This window comes from Lissotriton helveticus, chromosome 4_1 (assembly GCF_964261635.1).
Source record: "Lissotriton helveticus chromosome 4_1, aLisHel1.1, whole genome shotgun sequence".
NCBI lineage: Eukaryota > Metazoa > Chordata > Amphibia > Caudata > Salamandridae > Lissotriton > Lissotriton helveticus.
The window spans coordinates 1099068120-1099081345 of NC_136063.1; positions in this window are offsets into that span (position 1 = coordinate 1099068120).

A 13226-nucleotide genomic window follows, 5' to 3' on the forward strand; every position below is an offset into this window, starting at 1 on the left:
GGACTACAGAGGTGGTCCGCTCTAATTTAAATGGCTACCAGAGTAGAAAACAGTGGGCGTTACTCCAGGATTTCTATGACTCGATGGTATAGCAATAAACAACAGACTGCGGAAGTGATCTGCTCTGATTTTAAGAGATAACCTGAGCAGGAAAAAAATATATAAAGAATTCTAACACGCGATGAGAAAAAGAGTACTGCGATAATTCTGACTAACCTCTGTTTATGATTCTTAAAGTGCAAAAAAATGTTGCGGAATGCGCTAAACGTTAGTAAGAAACTGGATGCTGAATAGGAGGTGAACTGTAGACATGGAAAAAATCTTGAGTTGCGTTCTAGTGATTTCTGATAACGCGCAAGCCGGTAAAGAATGAACAAAAGTGAAAGGCGGTGCATGAAATAATGTGATTCCAAATGGGAAAACGATGATAAAAAACAATGTGTGTGTGTAGTTAATTCTATAGGCAATTATCATGCTATGTGTACATGGAGGTTCTCCCAACCACATAAAGCTAATTCAACTCACATAGAATATTATTTTATCCTTGCGTGAGAACCCATTATTTAGTCTCTGGAAAATAAACTGAGACTGCAGTATAAACCTAAATCCTATACTATTCCATATACAATTCTGCAGTCTGTGGAAAAAAAGGCTCTATTGAAGAAAGATGTGAGATTTGTTCAAATCCAATCTTTTATAAAAAACATAACATGTCAATTTTATCATTGAGTCCTTTCGGGGTTTGGGTTTGTAAGAAATCAATCCACCAAATCTCTCTCCGTGATAACAGATTTTCGTTGTTTCGATCAGGTTTCTGTTGAATCTGTTCCAAAACTTGAAATCTTAATTGGGGGATTGTATGTTTCATTTCTGTCCAATGAGATACCAAGCTTGAGGTTAGAGTCTTATTTCGTATTCGGCTTTTGTGTTCTGTGATTCTCACTTTTATCTTTCGCTCCGTTTTGCCTATGTACAGTTTTCCACAAGGACATTTGATGCTGTAAATCACATGTGATGAATTGCAATTCGTTTGTTGTCTTAGTTTGATTCTTTTGCCAGTTTGAGGGTGCTGTATGTATTGTCCTTCCATTACATTATTGCAATGAGTGCAGTTGTAACATTTTTGCATCCCTTTGGAGGAGCTTGTGGATTCTGTGTCCCTTTCAGTACGTGTGACTATTTCATGTAAGTTGAAGTGTCTGGTGTGAGCAAACACGGGTTTCTTGTCGAAAATACCATGGAAATCTTCCTCCTTTTGTAACAATTCCCATCTAGAATTGATGATATTTTTAATTACTTTTGTTTGAGTAGAATATTTAGTTACAAACACTTGACGATCCATTCTTGGTTTGATTTTGGTTTGTAACAGTTGCTCTCTTGGAATTTCTGTGATTTTATCTTCTGCTGCTTGTATGACATCATTAGGATATCCTTTAGCTGCGAATCTTTGTCTTTGATTACTGATTTCTGTTTCTAGAGCTTGTGAGGTTGATGCTATTCTTTTGCAACGTATGAGTTGCGAATATGGTAAGTTTCGCAGAAGATTCCTTGGATGAAAGCTGTTATAAGCCAAAGTATTGTTTCTATCTGTAGGTTTGTGATAAACCGACGTTTCTAGTGTGTTGTTTTGCTTTTGTACCAGAACGTCTAGGTACGGTATTTCTTTTTTGCTAATTGTGTAAGTGAATTGGATTCTCGGATTTCTTTGATTGAGTTCTTGGATCTTTTCAATCAGAAGAGTTTCTGGGCCTTTCCATAGTAGAAAAATATCATCTATGAACCATTTGTAGAAGATAGTATGCATTTGCCAAACCTCGTTCGTTATGATAAAATCATTCTCAAACTTGGCCATAAATGTATTAGCAAAAGAGGGAGCTCCAGAAAAACCCATTGAGGTTCCGCTGATCTGTAGGTAGTATTCGTGATTCCACTTGAAATATGAGTGTTGTAAGCAGAATTGAAGAAGTTCAAGAATGAACACTTTGTTTGCTTTTAGATTAGGTAGTTGCAACAATGCCCATTCACATGCGTCCAAACCCTCTGCTAGAGGAATAGAAGTGTACAAAGATGTTACATCGATCGTGCAAAGAATAGTATCGTTATCAACCAAGGTGGTTTCATTGAGAAGTTGAAGGAAGTGACCTGTGTCCTTTATGTATGTTTTCCAACCTTGTACAAAACTTTGGAGGAATTCATCAATGTATACTCCCAACGGTTCAAACAATGACCCACAGCCGCTGACTATGGGTCTCATTGGTGGATCTGTGGCATTTTTGTGAATTTTCGGGAGCATGTATAGTTCAGGACACCGCGGATGTTTCACTGTCAGATATTTTTTAGTCCATTTTGATCCATTCCATTTCCAGATCCCGATTTAAAATGACTTCCAATGTTTTAATGATTTCTTGGATGGGATTGTGTTGAAGTTTTAAATACGTAGTTTCATCTTGGATATGAGTTTCAACCTTAGTGTTGTAAAAAGAAGTGTCCATAATAATTAAAGCTCCTCCTTTGTCTGCTCTTTTCAACGTGATTGACGGCTCTTCAGCTAATTTTTTGAGAATAGCCATTTCGTGTTTATTCAAATTGGTTCTCTGATGCTGGTGCCAATTGATTTGTTGAAAATCCTGTTTAACTAAGATCTCAAAAATATCCAAAACTTTGTGTGAAATTGGTGCCATATATGTACTAGGTTCTTTGAATTCTTTGTATTCTGCGTCTGTCCTCGTTTGTATGAATTCAGGCATGGATGGTACTATGTTTTCGAAAAAATGTCTCAGTCTCAATACCCTCATGAATTTGAAAAAAGCGATTTCAGTTTCTAGTTTATTACTTTGATATGTAGGAACAAATCCAGTGCCTTTTTCTAGTACTTGTAGTTGTTGTTTACTGAGTTTTTTTGATGAAATGTTAATTGCTAGACTCCTTTTTTGCTTCTCAGGTTCTGACTGACTGTGTCCTTTTCCACGACGGGTCTTGTGCTTTCTATTGTTTCCGGCGGTTTTCCTGCCAACGGTACCTGATCTAAAAAACTTTATTTTTTTCCTGCTCAGGTTATCTCTTAAAATCAGAGCAGATCACTTCCGCAGTCTGTTGTTTATTGCTATACCATCGAGTCATAGAAATCCTGGAGTAACGCCCACTGTTTTCTACTCTGGTAGCCATTTAAATTAGAGCGGACCACCTCTGTAGTCCGTTGTCCATTGCTACACTATCGAGCAAGGAGAGACCCTGGAGGAACGCTGCGTAACTTTCAGCCTCGGACGTCGACTGTGTAACGAGCAGCTTCATTTTTCAGGTATTTATGTCATGCAATAGACATAATACAGCCCGTAGCCTCCCGCAATCGTAGTATTATACATATTCTCATACATTTTCTCAAATTGTCTTCTTTATCCAGGACCTGCAAGCTAAATTACCAGTGCATTCTCAGTAGACGCTCCAACCCGAATGTTGAGTCGCCGCGGTCGCGGTTTTTCAGCTTCTTCACGCTAGGTAATTGCTCATTTCTGTCTACAGACCACCAAGGTTCTATCTGGAAATTATTTGTCTGACCAAATTTTTACATTGTCCTTCCATCTTGTTTCTTTAGTATCCCTAGACCACTGTATTCAATACTATTACGTTAGAAAAGCCGTTAGTACGACATCGCTAGCCATAAACAGGTAAATTACACAGAGAATTGTTTTCTCCTTTAGTGCAGTGAGGATAAGCGGTAGACTTATACATATTTTTATGTACTCCTCAGAACACACAGGGCTGTTACACGGAGAATCGTTACGAACCACGAGGGATCGTCTCTAAATTCTTTTGTCCAAACGCCTGCAGCTAATCAGGTAACACAGAACTTCAGTTAACAGTGACAGCATCCTTTTCCATCAGTTTTTTAGCAATTGTTTCATTCGCGATTGTTTATTTCACAGCAATCCCATCCATTTAAATCGAAGACGACCTAACTAGATTGGATCCTAAACTCACGGTATGACAACCAGTTCATTTAGTCTACTCTGCATTCATGCATTCTAAGGACCGTTTTATAATCACAGTGTTACTACTAATTTCATAGGCGCTATTTGGAATATCCATCGATCCTCCGGTCTTGAACTCTCTCTAAGCACCATATGACAGTGAGCGTTAATGGTGAGTTTGTTCCTCTTTCTGTTTCATCTTTTGTCGTATCTTCGTCACTATTCTTGTGTCAACCACTGTTGTTTTACATGGTCTAACTTGGGATAGTTCATAAACTCCCCATCTTGTCCTATCAGGAATCATATGGTAGTTCATGTTTCCCCAAAGTTTTTGGTAATATATTTTTTCACAGTTGGGTACACAGGCAATTCAGGTATTCATAAGTATAGGAATGTTTATATGTGTATACAACATCACACCGTGAAGAGGTTCCTCCCTAGGTTTCTGCACGTAGCAAATGATATCAGTTGATGAATATTGTAAAATATAAATTTGATTTTGTTAATTAATCAATGAATCACTCAGTGTGCCGAGAGCCTTAGGCTAAACATGTTCATTAAATTGTTTTACAGTGCCCCTGATGAAGGGATTTCATCCCGAAATGCATTGGGACAGGAGAATTTTCCTTTTTAAGTAATGGAGTTCAGTTTACATAACTCAGCGAATTGAGCAAGTTGCACACTAAAGAAGCAACCAATATTGTTTTTGAAACAAGAAAAACATTCATCATGTATTTTTGAAAATAGTCATACTAATAAACTTGTTGAAAACTCAAAAGTATATGGATCTTAATTCAGATTACAACAAGCAGATGGATTTCTGCTAAAGGTAGTGCGGAAAGGGTCTATTGACGACAGTCACTAGTGTACATTTATTCATTCATTGTGGAGATTGGCCGCTCCTCCCCTCCCAGCACACCCTTGGATAAGTATAACAAGAATTGTTGTAAAAGCATAAAACTGAGTAAACAGGAGTGCATTTCACATCCCTCAATCTATTTCCAGCCCCTGATAAGGCATACGGAGTTCTCAAAACAAATCAAACCTATGACAACCTGGGAAAAACCCTGCAGCCATTGTTTTGATTTCACCGAGAACTTCAGCAAAAGAATGTGCTAACGACCAGGTCGTATGACATCCTTATTGACGTATCTATGTCCATCCTTACGTCAATCTCGGCACCTTAAAGGTATAAATATTACCGATATTGCCCTATGCAAACACACGCGGTGGTGACGAGATCGGAGCAGCCAGACTTGCCGAAGCCCAGAGCAGAGCAGACCCCGCTGGCGCAGCCCCGCCTTCCTGACACGCTGACAACGAGACGCTGCTTTCTGCTGCCGAGAAATCCAGCTCCGGCGCTTCCGGGTAGCCCTCGCAGGCAGCCTGGAATATCGAGACCAGAGACGAGAGATACCATCCCTCATTCATCCTAAATTCCAGGTACAGAACTGAATAACCCCTCGCAGAGAATTCTTGAGTCAGTCACTTGGCAAAGCAAACTTAACTTAAACTGCTACTTTCTATTCCCGCCCACGTATTAGGCTTAGGTCAGGTACATTTGGGGTAGGCGTAGTTAGAAACACCAGTTGAGTACGATTAGTCAAATGTATATGTGTATGTATCTATTTTATCCATTTTAAACCTTCATATGGCTTAGAAACCATATCAATGTTTTTACAGTATTATTTTATACTTCTGCTTTTATTGTATGCACTTTACTTAACCATAAGTATTGCAATAATATCGATCCATTTCTCTTGTATGAGAAAAGAGACTGATCAATAAATAACATCTTTTATTGAACACGCCCGTCTCTTCCTTTTCTCTACAATCTGGTGAGACTAAGAATGCACGTACTGACTGAGTAAAATAAGTCGTCTTTTGTTTTCACACGACTCTAGAGATACACTCTTGATTAGGGGAGAGCAAAGTTGTCATGTTCTATGGTTGTCAGAAACTAAATCCCTTCTTGTCTATCCAGGGAGGTTCAATTCCTCCTTGCCTATTCGAGAAAGTTTCTAGTGAACTCTGAGCTAGCTGGCAAACCCAAAACTTTAAGTCTAATATCAACAGTAGAAGACCTAGTTAACGTCTGGTCTAGGCCTAAGGTATTATTCCAATGCGCAGAGCCTATTGGGATGATAGGAACTACACTACAAGCCGTTAATAGCCGAACTTCCCGGTAGAATTATCACGTACATGAAAACATTAATGCCTGAGTTACGGGTAAACTGGGACAAGCTATCTGCGTGCAAGCAGAAGAAGGATGAGAATGTGTCTGACTTTTTCACGAGATTTAAGGAGACTTTCACCGATCATAGTGGTCAAGATATGGCTACCGAGGGTGGTCAAAGATTGTTTGTAGACAAATTCGTACATAATTTGCTTCCTGAACTGTGTACTAAACTAAAAGATTCAGAGAGTGCTTGGGCTGTCTCTACGTCAGCGCAGATTTTAGCTACAGCCCAGTACTATGAAAATAGACGCAAAGACGAGCTAGATAAGGTAGACAAAAAGACTAAAGATTTGAAAACTAAGGTTCTTCTCCAGCAGGCCTATCCGCCTCGCACGGCTAGTCAGCCCAATTATCAACCACAACAGCAGTATTCGAGAAACGCGCAAGGAAACGAGTTTTCCCATCAGCGTCTTCCGTATGGCCCGAATCAATGTGCGTATTGCAAGGAAGAGGGTCATTTTAAAGGTAATTGTCCGGCTCTTGCGCGACGTTTAAACGGTGTTTCAGGTATAAGGGGTAGAGGTGTTCAAAATGTTCATAAGGGTAGGGGCCGTGGAAATTTCTCCCAGAACACAGCTTCTTTTCCGCCTCAGAATTCCATGAACAGCTTTGACCAACAGAATAATGCATCGTCTAGGTCAGCTCAGTACTATGCTGACGACTATTACACCGAACACGAAAATGAGGGTAATGATTGCTAGGACAGCCATGGACAAAGAGAGGGAGTCGTTTCAGTTCCAGTAGATCAGAATGGACCTTATGTCGAGGTGATTGCCTAAGGAGTGTCAGAGCCATTTCTGCTGGATACTGGTGCTACAAAAAGTTCTATTATGCACTCAAAACTTCCTGGCGCACCTTTGTCTGGCGAAATGAATGTCTCAGTAGGTTTCTCTGGCGCCCCTGTTAGAAACCCGATCTCTAGTCCCATGTCCCTTTCTGTTGGCCCATGCGAATTAGAAGCACCCCTCATTTTGACAACAGGTTGCGGTGAAAATTTGTTAGGTTTGGATTTACTAAAGAGGTTGTATGCGACTTTGTACTGTTCTCCCTTGGCAGTACAGCTTACTTTAGGTAAGAAAGTCGTTTCTCCAATGTATGTGTCAAAAGAAAATATTGCAACTGAATTGTCGTGTCTTCCTGATGTACTCTGGGCTAATGGTTCTAATGATGTAGGTCGTTTGGAGATAGCACCGTATGTCATAACATTGAAAGCCAACGTTAGGTTGCCACGTATTCCCCAATATAAAATATCCAGCGAATGTGAAAAGGCGTTATTGACGATTGTTTATGACCTGATTGATAAAGACGTCATCGAAGAAACAACAGGAAATGTTTGTAACAGTCCAGTTTTACCGGTCTTAAAGCGTACCGATCCTTCACAGCCCCCTGTGTACAGGTTCGTGATCGACCTCAGAGAAGTGAACAAGGTAGTTATCCCACAGTTTCCAGTTGTCCCCGACATTACTGCCTTGTTGACGATGGTTCCAGCTTCAGCAAATTGGTTCTCGGTGATCGACCTGAAGAACGCTTTCTTCAGCATCCCGATTGCTGAGGAGAGTAGAGATATTTTTGGATTCAATTTAGGAGGACGAAGCTTCCGCTTCAAGTGCGCTCCTCAAGGCTACTGCGAAAGCCCATCAATATTCAGTCAGGCCCTGAAAACACAACTGGACACAATTGTTCTACCAGATGGGTCAACTCTGATTCAGTATGTAGATGATCTGCTGATCGCTGCAGACACTGAAGAAATTTGCAAACAAGCTACGCTGTCATTATTGCATCACTTATGTGACATGAAGCACAAAGTCTCTCTCTCCAAACTACAATTTTGTCGACAAGAAGTTACCTACCTAGGTCACATCTTGTCGAAGGAGGGAAGGATACTGACACCAGAAAGAATACAGGCAATAGCAGAGCTGAGTGCCCCAAGGACACAGAGAGAGGTTCGAGCCTTCTTGGGCATTACATCGTACTGTAGACAATGGATACCAAATTTCTCACTACTAGCCAAACCCTTGCTGGCACTACTCTGTAAAGACACGCCCAATCCTATGCCCTGGTCTGAAGATTGTCAGACGAGTTTCCACGAGTTGCGTGATGCATTGTGTTCGGCTCCTGTGTTGGGAAACCCCAACTACAGTAAGCCTTTTACATTATACGTCCATGAGAAGGAAGGTTGTGCATTATCAGTCCTAACACAACACTTTGGGGACAAACAGCGCCCATGCGCGTATTTTTCGGCAACTCTAGACCCTGTGGCTAAAGCCCTACCAAGTTGTCTGAGGGCTACCGCCGCAGCAGCTGTCTGCATTCGACAGTCTGCTGGATTAGTCATGAATAATACTCTGATCGTTATGGTCCCGCATGCAGTAGACATTTTGCTAAACAGGACGAGGACACAACATCTTACTAGCGCTCGACTATCCAGTTACGAACTTACACTGTTAGAAAGTCACATCCACATAAAGAGGTGTGATACACTCAACCCCGCTACGCTACTACCCATCCCGACAGAAACAGACGAGTTTGATAAACATGACTGCTGCTTTAGGACAGAAGAAGAGACAAAAGGGAGGGTAGACTTACAGGACACTCCCCTTCCTGAATGCAATGATACTTTATGGGTTGATGGTTCATGTTTCAAGTTGCCAAATGGTGATACGACTGCAGCCTATGCCGTAACAACATTACACACCATTATAGAGACCGCGCGCATTTCCCACAATTCTGCACAAGCTGCAGAGCTAATTGCACTTACAAGAGCATGTGTGTTGGCGAAAGGAAAGCGAGTGAATGTGTACACTGACAGCCAATACGCCTTTGGTGTGGCTCACAGTTTTGGGAGATTGTGGCGTGAACGTGGATTCCTGACGTCACATGGTGCAAAGATACAGCATGGTCAGCTAGTTAATGAGCTCCTCGAGTCACTGACCTTGCCACTACAAGTTGCCATTGTGAAATGCAGTGCACACAAAAAGATTCAAGACGATGTTGGCCGCGGGAATGCATTTGCAGACGAGGTTGCGAAAGAGACTGCAAGGAACACAATGAGTCGGATGTATGTTGTAGGTCTCGCTAGATGGATTACTGATGTGGGAATGTGTGAGGACACCATCGAAAGCGTGAAATCTATACAAGCCGAGGCAACTGAGAAAGAGGTGAATGAATGGAGAGAAAGTAAGGGTAGGTTAGATGCGAATGGTTGTTGGGTCGAATTGTCAGAACACCAGCGATGGCTATTACCTAACGCCTATGTACTTGCAGTAGTAACAATGGCTCATGGATTTGCGCACATCAGTTCGAAAGGAATATGTAAGCTATTGGCCCCAGTATGGCAGAATAGCAATATCCCAAAATATGCAGAGAACGTGGTCAGAAAATGTATGGTGTGTTTGAAGCATAATCCCGGTAAGGGAACCCCAACTCCAGCTGGTCATTTTGCGCCTCCAACGTATCCGTTCGAGGTTTTGCAGCTCGATTTCATCCACATGGAGAGGTGCAACAATCTGAAGTATGTGCTCGTTGTTGTTTGCGCTTTTTCAAGGTGGGTGGAAGCATACCCCCTTAAGGACAATACCGCCTTGTCAACTGCCAAAACCCTTGTCAAAGAATTCTTCCCTAGATTCGGCATGCCTAGAATGATCTGGAGTGATAATGGAAGTGAATTCGTAGGACGTGTGATGAGGAGAGTGTGTGAGTGTCTAGGCATACGCCAAAAGTTCCACGCTGCAAACCACCCCCAATCAGCTGGATTAGTGGAGTGCTACAATGGCACATTGAAACTCAAACTAGCCAAGGTCCAAGCCAGCACAGGTCTTAAATGGCCTGACGCCTTGCCTCTAGCACTCCTGTCGACCAGAATGACCGTCCATTCTAGATTAGGACTTAGCCCCCATGAAATAGTGTTTGGCCGCCCAGCCAACGTCTGGGGCGTGCCAAGGCCAAAGAAACTCAGCGAAATAGAACACCCCGTACTGCTTGACTATTTGTGCGAATTGACAACTAAATTGCGTGTTTTACACCAACAGGTTCACAGTTCCTCTCCGCCAGCCTCTGATGATCCAGGTCACTCCATCGAACCCGGCACTTGGGTTCTGGTGCGGAATTTTCGGCGCACAAACAACGAACAACCCAGGTGGACCGGACCGTACCTTGTGCTTCTTTCCACGAGATCAGCCGTTCGGGTGGAAGGAGAGAAAAGTTGGATACACGGGACCCACTGCAAACGGGTCCCTCTGCCCCTTCCATACGACCGGTGGGTCAACGAAGGAATTGCCGACTCCGAGACAGAATCCATACCTCGCTTCATCCCTTTCAGCGATGCACGTTTAAAAGAAACTGGTACCGAAAAGGAGAGTGATCATATTTTACAAGGACTTGTGCCACCGTCAATGCAGTTGGACACTTCAGAACCTAAGACATTGTTTGAAGACCACACCGTACCTGGGAAACAACAATATAATCTAAGGTCAAGACAAAGAGACTAATAAAAAGCAAATTAATGTGATTTCCCTTCCCCCAAGAACTATTTTTGATTTTTCAGCTCTCTCACTCTCAGGGAACTTGCTCATTTTTGATTTTCGAACCGCCATCCGGTTCTGCTGCTAGGGTCGCGGTTGAAGTCTGGGGAGTGCAGCTGGGGACGTTTAGGTCAACGGTTCTGGTTGGTCCAAGGGAGTTACCCCGGACTGAACAGAGTGCACTCCCTGGCAGAATCAATCTACCACCGCGGGCAGCAACTAGAGGATGGAGTTTCCTAGGGTAAAGAGACCTACCAGATTCACGAACATTGAAAGACAACTATGCACTGTACTGGTCAAAAGAAGGTTTTTGATAACATGTATTTTAATGTTGTGTAGCATAACGATGTTTTTGACTGGTTATACTCTATTCGTATTCCAAGTTACTTTTTCAAATGACACCCGGCCACCACCTCCTCCTACTATCTCTCCACACTACTTTCACCCTCTACCTGAACACGAGTCTGCCAGAAGACTCGAATTTGTAAACAACTCATTTATTCAACTCCTACACCAACACCAGTCCATAATGAACACATCGAACTGTTGGATATGTGGACTCATGCCACACACAACGGATAAGGGTATCCCATACTTCATCCTGCCATTCAGTTATTATGGTTCTCTGTGGGCTTTCCAGACCATGTTCCTGTTCGCCCTAGAACCATACTCAACCCGTTCCATTGAAAGCGATTCCAACAACAAGGCACTAGTGGCAGGGATAAGAAATATGAGTAGGGAGTTCGACACATATCAAACGATCCCCAAAGATGAACTCACTCCATACAGTCGTTGGAACATAACTAAGAATGGGATTTCCCTGAGTAAGGGACAGACAGCAAAGAAATCCCGCCCAGTTTGGATAGTGCCCCACAAAGGTCGCTTATGTCTACAAGGTATCGGCAGGGATCGAAAAGCACAATTAGGAAAGAGCATATGCACGGAAACATATGTATTCGCTTCCCGAACTTCCCCCCTATTCTTAGCAGCCAAAGGCACGTATTTCGTCTGCCACGACCAAGCCTATACATGGTTGCCCCCTGACTTCTCAGGCACGTGTTTCATCTCATTTCTGCTGCCTCCCACCTACACGGCCAGAGCAGATTACCATCGGACAAGGACAGCTAGAGGTGTCGTGAGTAAAGACGACACCGCGGGTCAGGAATTTGCAGACTTCGCAAAGGGGTTTCTGCCATTTTGGGGGCCTATGGTGAACAGCAGGAATATTCGCCAGTTATCGAGGATAGTTGAATCCGCCGTGATTACAACGGCCGGAGCCCTTGACAACTTGATATCCGAGCTTCAGTCGGATCGACTTATGACCCTTCAGAACCGAGTTGCCCTAGATATCATACTCGCCGATCATGGTGGTGTATGCAGAGTGATCCAATCTAGTTGCTGTATTTTCATGCCTGATAATGCACCGACAGTGTACCAGGCCATCTCCAAACTACACGAGATATCTGGTTCCCTTCACGTGGAAAAAGGAGATTGGTCCCTTCTAGGGTGGTTCTGGGGCCTGATCACTGCCTGGGGATGGAAAACACTGATCTTCGTTGGGATGATCTTAGCGCTTCTGTTTATGTTCTGCCTGTGGGTACAGTGCGCTCCTGCACTATGTGGCCTCTGTGCTACCCCATGTGTAAGGAAGCCTGTGTCAAGGGACGAACTGAGCAACAGAATGATGCTACAGCAACATCTCCACGAATTCATTAATACAGATTTGGACTCAGATTAACATGAGTTATTGCCTTATATGAGGGCAAAAGGAGGGTCTGTGGTTCTGAAATTCTGGACCCTACTGTCATCCTAGTATCGAGATCCAATGCCCGTGCCACAAAATATCAACATCCCATGACGAATTTGGTGTCAACGGACCGGTAATGATTATGACATCATCCCTGTATATTTGCGTCATGATCGAGGAATGCCAACACCCCTAAATCGTAGTTTCCGTTCCGACCCCTCAGACTCCATTTTGTAAACGGCATCCATCTTGTGTCTTGCCCTCATGATAAGTCAATTGAGTAAGGTCGAGCTTGATCTAAAAGGACACGTCCACCTCTCCCTGACTCCCCCCTGACCTGTCCCAACTGACTCCCTTGCCTCCAGCCAAACCTGTTTGGGCAGCTCCTCGCCCAGTGGCCGAATACGATAGCATCAATGCATAACATACCACAAACCATTCACCGCGTACAGATCATGTTTTCTACACACACACACCTGTCCGCGCTCCTTGTTTATGGCCAGTTTTATGACTAGGAGGTGCCCTTCTTTATTGGGGTTTCATCGATATCTGATGGGAGTTCCGGGACTGGCTGGGTAATCTATCACGAACGGGACGTCCAAAATATGGGCTTGCCTACATGACTTCGCTCTTTGTATTATTGTAGAAATATGTGTACAGCCATATCATAAACTCAAGAATTCTTGCTTGCAGCTATTATTTCTGTATATAAGGAGAAGGCTTGTTCTGTAAAAACGAACAGTCTCCTGAGA